The 6,778-nt window shown below is 50.8% G+C and overlaps 1 pseudogene across 1 annotated transcript; it reads right to left on the bottom strand.

The window, feature by feature from the left end:
- Positions 1-355: 355 nt before the first annotated feature.
- On the bottom strand, positions 356-1,969 carry LOC108304739 (annotated as a pseudogene). Its single transcript, XR_001825396.2, has 2 exons — positions 1,908-1,969; positions 356-1,303 (listed from the first exon to the last, which is right to left on the bottom strand). The product of XR_001825396.2 is annotated as a 2-iminobutanoate/2-iminopropanoate deaminase-like (transcript).
- Between the last annotated feature and the right edge of the window lie 4,809 nt (positions 1,970-6,778).

The following is a 6,778-nucleotide window of genomic DNA, read 5'->3' on the forward strand; positions in this document are numbered from 1 at the left end:
TATGTATTTATTTATTTAGCTGTGTTTTCTTTTCTTTTCTTTTTGAGACAAAGTCTCACTCTGTGGCCCACGCTGGAGTGCAGTGGCACGAGCTTGGCTTAGCACAACCTCCACCTCCCAGGTTCAAGAAATTCTTGAGTCTCAGCCTCCCAAGGAGCAGGGACAGTTTGCCATGGTTTCTATGCCACCACACCCAGGTGATTTTTGCATTTTTTTGTAGAGACAGAGTTTTGCCATACTTCCCAGGCTGATTGCCGACTCCTGAGGTCAGGCAATTCACCCACCTTGGCCTCCTAAAGTGCTGAGATTACAGGCTTGAGCCACCTCCCCTGGCCAATACAATTTTTAAACTAACTTTTTTTTTTTTTTGAAATCTGCATATCTATTTTATTTCCGTTAGAAAAATATTATCTATATAACATTTTGGTCCACTTTCTTCTCCTTGACCTCAAATATAAACACTTTAATTTTACTCAGAAAAAGCAGAATCACATACCTGACATGAGAATTAAATCGTTCACATCATTAGTTTGAATTAGATATGTTCTTGATTATTTCTCAGGAATAATAAGTCTTCTTTCCTGCCTGTTATTTCTCTTTTATTTATTAAGTACGTAATAAGTGTCTCTTTCCTGTATTCAGGAATACAGGTGCACACAGATGTAATTTAAAACAGTAACTGGATTCTTTAATCTTCAGTTCATGTTCAACTCTCCCTATTATATGGTATATCCATAATAACATCAGATATTCATCAAATTCACACTGTCATCAATATTGTGAAAATTAAAATGTTAATTAAGATGTTATATCAATTGTAAAAGTTAAAATGTTAAAAATTCCAGACTACACAGCACTGCGCCCACTTATAGTGATGCTGTTGTCAGAGGTCCTTGGACAGCTACTGCTTCAATTTCAATTCGGGCACCTTTGGGCAAAGCAGCAACTTGGTAAGCAGCTCTAGCAGGAAAATTACTCTTCAAATACTGTTTGTAGATTTCATTGACAGTATTGAAGTCATTTATGTCAGCCAGAAGAACAGCTGTTTTCACCACATGAGTGAAGTCGCAGCTTGCAGCTTTCAGAATTTCACTCATGTTTTTAAGAGCTTGTTTAGCTTCTTCTGCCACCCCTCCTGACACAAGCTGAAGGGTCCATGCCTATCCGTCCTGAAATGTAAACGGTCCTGTCGGCTAACACAACTTGGCTGCAGGGTCCAATGGCACCTGGGGCTTTCGCGGTGCTGATCACCCTTCTGATCAAGGACGACTTGGCTAAGACTTTCCTCCTGCGGCCCTTTCTTCTTCAGGAGAAGAAGCCCCCGAACTACCCCTTCTCGCTTCTCACTGGACTGACCAACCCTCGCAGCGTCTATGCCGCAAGGCGCCCGCAGGGACCTAAACTAACTTTTATTTTTTATTGCAGTTGTGCAGGTAATGTTTTTTAAAGCCAAATAATTCTATAAGGCTTATTTTAAAAAAGCAGCTTTCTCCACCTAAATTACCACACCTCAACCAATTGATAAGAACTGTTTTTCAGTCTTACTGGGTGCCGGGAATTGCGCTAAATAATTTTCCCAAGTTACATCACTTCATCTTTACACCTGCCACAGGAGGTAAATACGTTCTCTCCCAGCTTGTTACGAAATTTGGCTGAAGAAGCGACTTCTTACCACTAGAGGGCAGACCTGGGCCGGAAACCCAGGTTACTTGACTCCAGAGGCAGACAGAAAAACTTGAGCCTCAGCGGTTCTCAAAGCATGGTCCTCACGCAGCAGGATGGCGTCGCTGGGGACTTGCTAGGCAGGCATGCTGTCGGCCTGCCCGCCACCTGGCCGACTTGGGAACTCGGGCTGGGCCCAGCTGTCTGAGTTGCAATCAGCGGTGAGGAGACTCAGAGACCCCAACGATTGACCACTGGGCTCTCTCCTCGACAGCCGGCTCCCCTTCCTGCCCAGGGCCCCTTCCATTTCCCCCTTCCCCTGACGTCAGTGACAGCCCCATCTGCCTGCTGGACGCAGATGAGAGCCACTGGAGATGCTGCCCTGCCCCTCCCAGCTTCAGGGACCACCCAACTGCCCCCAGCGCCAGTCAGCAGCATGGCCTCAGGGTGCCCGGGTGAGGGCCGAAGCCCCTCCCTCACAGTGGGTGGAGGTCTCTGGTCCGCAGTCCAGTCGGGGCTCTTGTGAGTACTGAAGAATCTGGAGTTGGGAGGAGGCGGAATGTGAGGGGAAGGCCTCATGTCAGAGCGGTGTTTCTGGACTAGAATGGGGCGGGTGAGAGAGTTAGGAAACGGGGTCCCAGGTCAGGGGAGGAAGGAGCACCCAGGGTCCGGTGGGAAACCCCCAGGACTGTCCTTCTGAGGGGTTTTTCCGAGCAGACTGCGTGTGCCCCAGTCCAGTGTCTTGGAAACAGCAGGTGAGGTGTCCCCCCTCCTTCTCCCCTCCTGAAGCTGGGGGGCCCCTCCGCCCTGGGTTGCTTGCTCTGGACTTTGAAGTTGGCTGGGCCCAGTTGGATCTGTGTTCCCGGAGACCATGAAGGACCTGCCCTGCTGGGTGGTCTAAGACCCATTAACATACAGGCCCAGGGCCAGCGGAATCCACCCAGCCACTGGGTTTGGAGCTGGGCCCCTCAGGGGCTCGCCGAGGAGGGGCAAAACCAGGACACCAGAGCCGGGCTGATGGTTGAATTCATCTGGTCTAGATGTCAGCTGTTTCAGATGGAGTAATTTCATTTGGTAACTCTGGCATTTCATTTGGTTCTCTTGTGGGAGTTCATTTAAAACATCACTTACAGCTGGTTGCAGTGACGCATGCCCGTAATCCCAGCACTTTGGGAGGCCGAGGTGGGTAGATCCCTTGAGGTCAGGAGTTCGAGACCAGCCTGGCCAATATAGTGAAACCCTCTCTCTACTAAAAATACAAAAATTAGCCAGGCATGGTGGCAGGCGCCTGTAATCCCAGCTACTCGGGAGGCTGAGACAGGAGAATTGTTTGAACCTGGGAGGCAGAGATTGCTTTGACCCAAGATCACGTCACTGCAGTCCAGCCTGGAAGACAGAGTGAGACTCCATCTCAGAAAAAACAAAAACAGAAACGAAAAACAACGTACTTTCCAGCCAGACTTCTGGCCCCTTGCCTTCCATGACCCTCTGGCCTGACCAGGCAGTGCCCCTGCGGCTTCCACCTCCACCTCATGTCCACCTCCAGCTAAGCTGCAGGGGCGGCCACAGATCTGGGGTGAGGAGGCTGCTCCTCTCTCCCGGCTTTGAGAAGATGAACGTGCAGCTGCAAGGTTGTGGACAGGGCCTGCTGTCCTGGCAGGTCTCTCCAGCCCTAGCCCAGGCCCAAGGTTGCCTGGTGTCTTCTCAGGAACCAGCTGGCAGGGCACTTGTATTTTCCAGCTGGGAAACAAGTGGAATAAATACCAAGCCTATGAATGTTAGGAATTTCCAAATTAAGTTCATCGCCGAGCTTTAGAGGGTTTACTTTGGGCCCCCAATTCCCGCTCTGATGGGTTGAATCGCAGTCCTTGAGGGCTCTTTCCCGCCAGGTCATTCCAGTGCCAAGGCCATGGTAGGCAGGTAGCAGGTCCCCAGTCAATAACCCACACCATGGCTGCAAGACTCCTTTTGGCTTTTTTTTTTTTGAGGCAGAGTTTCACTCTTGTAATCCAGGCTAGAGTTTCATGACGCAATCTCGGCTCACTGCAACCTCTGCCTGCCTCAGCCTCCCGAGTAGCTGGGATTACAGGCGCCTGCCACCGTGCCTGGCTAATTTTTGTATTTTTAGTAGAGATAGGGTTTCACCATGTTGGCCAGGCTGGTCGTGAACTCCTGACCTCAAGTGATCCACCCTATCTGCCGGCCTTGGCTTCTCAAAGTGCTGGGATTACAGGTGTGAGCCACCGTGCCTGGCCTTTTTTTTTTTTTTTTTTTTTCCACTTTGAGACAGTGTCTCACTCTGTTATGCAGGCTGGCAGGCTGGAGGCAGTGCTGGATCTTTGCTCACTGCAGCCTCCACCTCCCAGGCGCAAGCAATCCTCCCACCTTAGCCTCCCAAGTAGCCGGGACTATAAGGGCACACCACCATGCCCAGCAAATTTTTGTATTTTTTGTAGGTTTTGCCGTGTTGCCCAGGCTGGTCTTGAACTCCTGACCTCAAGTGATCTGTCCACCACAGCATCCCAAAGTGTTGGAATCACAGGGCGTGAGCCACTGCACCTGGACTCTCTTTGTCTTTCTGCCAGATTCTTTTTTTTTTTTTTTTGAGACAGAGTCTTGCTCTGTCACCAGGCTGGAGTGCAGTGGCACCATCTCAGCTCACTGCAACCTCTGCCTCCTGGTTTCAAGTGATTCTCCTGCCTCAGCCTCCCGAGTACCTGGGACTACAGGTGTGCATCACCACGCCTGGCTAATATTTGTATTTTTAGTAGAGATGGGGTTTCACTATGTTGGTCAGGCTGGTCTTGAACCCCTGACCTCAGATGATCTGCCTGCCTCAGCCTCCCAAAGTGCTGGGGTTACAGGCATGAGCCACTGTGCCTGGCTCTGCCAGATTCTTGGAAGCCAGCTGCCCCCCACAGCTTGGGGCTGCCCTTGGGCTTCAGGGCTCCTGTGACACTGCCCTGGGTCCTCTTCCTGGATGTCTCAGGCCAACGGCATCCCTCTCTTGGTCTCGATTCATGTCCAGGAGCAGGACCCAGCCCTCCCTCCCCGGCCCCAGCCCATCTTTCCCTCCTGTCTTCTAATTGGGGGAGAGGGACCTTGTCCCCTGCCTCCAGTCAGACACTTCCCTTCTTCCCTTGTACTTGCTTGGTAAACCCTCCAAGTTCTCCTGAGACCTTCAGCTTTAAGAAAACAAAAGCCAGAAGGACCATCAGGGAGGAAAAGGCCCCATGGAGCGGGTGGCCGGGGGTGGCGTGGGAGGACAGAGGTGGAGACAGCTGGGAGATTGAATCGACAGGACCTGCTGCTGTGGAGGAGAGGAAGACGTCAAAGCGGAGCCAGGGAGGCTGGGAGGCCTGAGCTGGAGATGAAGAAGCTGTCCCCTTCATGGGGAAAGCCAAAGCCGTGGCCTCGCCCGTGGGCGTGTCCAGAGGACCATGGAAAGGACAGGGGTGGAAAGAACCAGGGTCAGGGGGAGAGCTGAGCCTGGATGCTGGCCCGGAGGGAGGGTGGGGGCAGCCTTGGTAAGGACCACCCTGGGAGTGGGAGGGCAGAGGGCCAGGCCTCAGCTTGGAGACCGCTTTATTTAGGGGATCGAGGCAGAGGAGCGGGAGAAGGGGCTGGGAAGGCTTACAAATAGCTGATGGGGACCAGCCTGGCTTACAGCCTCATGGGGGCAGTAGGTGGGAAAAGAAGCCGAGGTGTCAGTGCGTCTCCAGTGAGCCCTGCGCGCAGTCAATGCTGGGCATGGTGTGTCAGCTCCGTATGAGGGCTGAGTATGTGCTGGCTGAGTATGCAGAGGAAGGAAGGAAGTGTGTGAGTCTGCTCAGGCTGCTGTCACAAAGTGCCTTAGATTAGGGGGCTCAAACTATAGCAATGAATTTTCTCACAGTTCTGGGGGCTTGAAGTCCAAGATCAAGGTGTTGGCAGGATTGGCTTCTTTGGAAGGCTCTCCTTGGCTTCCAGATGGCTGCCTTCTCTGCTTCTTCACATAGACTTCCCTCTGTGAGTGTCTGTATACTGATCTTTGCTTCTTTTTTTTTTTTTTTTTTTTTTTTTTTGATGGAGTCTTGCTCTTGTTGCCCAGGCTGGAGTGCAACGGCACGATCTTGGCTCACTGCAACCTCTGCCTCTCGGGTTCAAGCGATTCTCCTGCCTCAGCCTCCCAAGTAGCTGGGACTACAGGTGTGTGCCACCATGCCCCACTAATTTTTGTATTTTTAGTAGAGATGAGGTTTCACCATGTTGGCTAGGCTGGTCTCAAACTCCTGACCTCAGATGATCCGCCCACCTCGGCCTCCCAAAGTGCTGGGATTATAGGCATGAGCCACCATGCCTGGCCCTGATCTTATCTTCTTATAAGGACGCCAGTCATATTGGATAGAGCCCGCCTCGAAGGACGTCATTGAACTCAACCTCTTCAAAGAGCCTGTGTCCAAATACAGTGATACTAATTGAGGGTTAGGACTTTAGCTTATGAATTTTGGGAGGACGATTCTGCCCATGTCGAGGAGCATCTACATATTGTCAGGGAGACAAAACACACACACTTAAGAAATGGACAAGATAGTGTACAGTTATTTGCTAAACTGTGTGCTATAAACAAATGAGAAAATAAAACAGTATATAAAAAATGACCACATATGGAGACACTGAAGAAAATATAGTTCAAAAATGTTTTGAACACTCAACCAGCTTTACACTAAGAGCAGAAAATCTCCAGGTGCTGGTAATACAAAGGGAACATCAAATGAGAGCGTTAGTGGGATAAGTTGAAATGGCTCATGGAGTTTTGGAGCCAGATGTTGGCCTTCAGTGCTTTGGGCAGGGCCTTTGAAATTAGCATAACTGGCACATCTCAGGAGCTTGAGAGAGGCAAATGTGAAGCCTCTCTGCAGGATTTCTTGTACAACTTGGGAATGAGAGTCTCCCACAGAAAGCATCCCCCACTGAGTTGAGCTCACAAGGGGTCAAAAGTAAGAAAAGCAGCAGTCAGAGGGAAATAGAAAGAATAGCCTCCCGGCCGGGCGCAGTGGCTCACGCCTGTAATCCCAGCACTTTGGGAGGCCGAGGCGGGTGGATCACGAGGTCAAGAGATCGAGACCATCCTGGT

The sequence above is a fragment of the Cebus imitator genome, unplaced genomic scaffold, assembly GCF_001604975.1.
Source record: "Cebus imitator isolate Cc_AM_T3 unplaced genomic scaffold, Cebus_imitator-1.0 Scaffold57, whole genome shotgun sequence".
In the NCBI taxonomy this organism is placed as follows: domain Eukaryota; kingdom Metazoa; phylum Chordata; class Mammalia; order Primates; family Cebidae; genus Cebus; species Cebus imitator.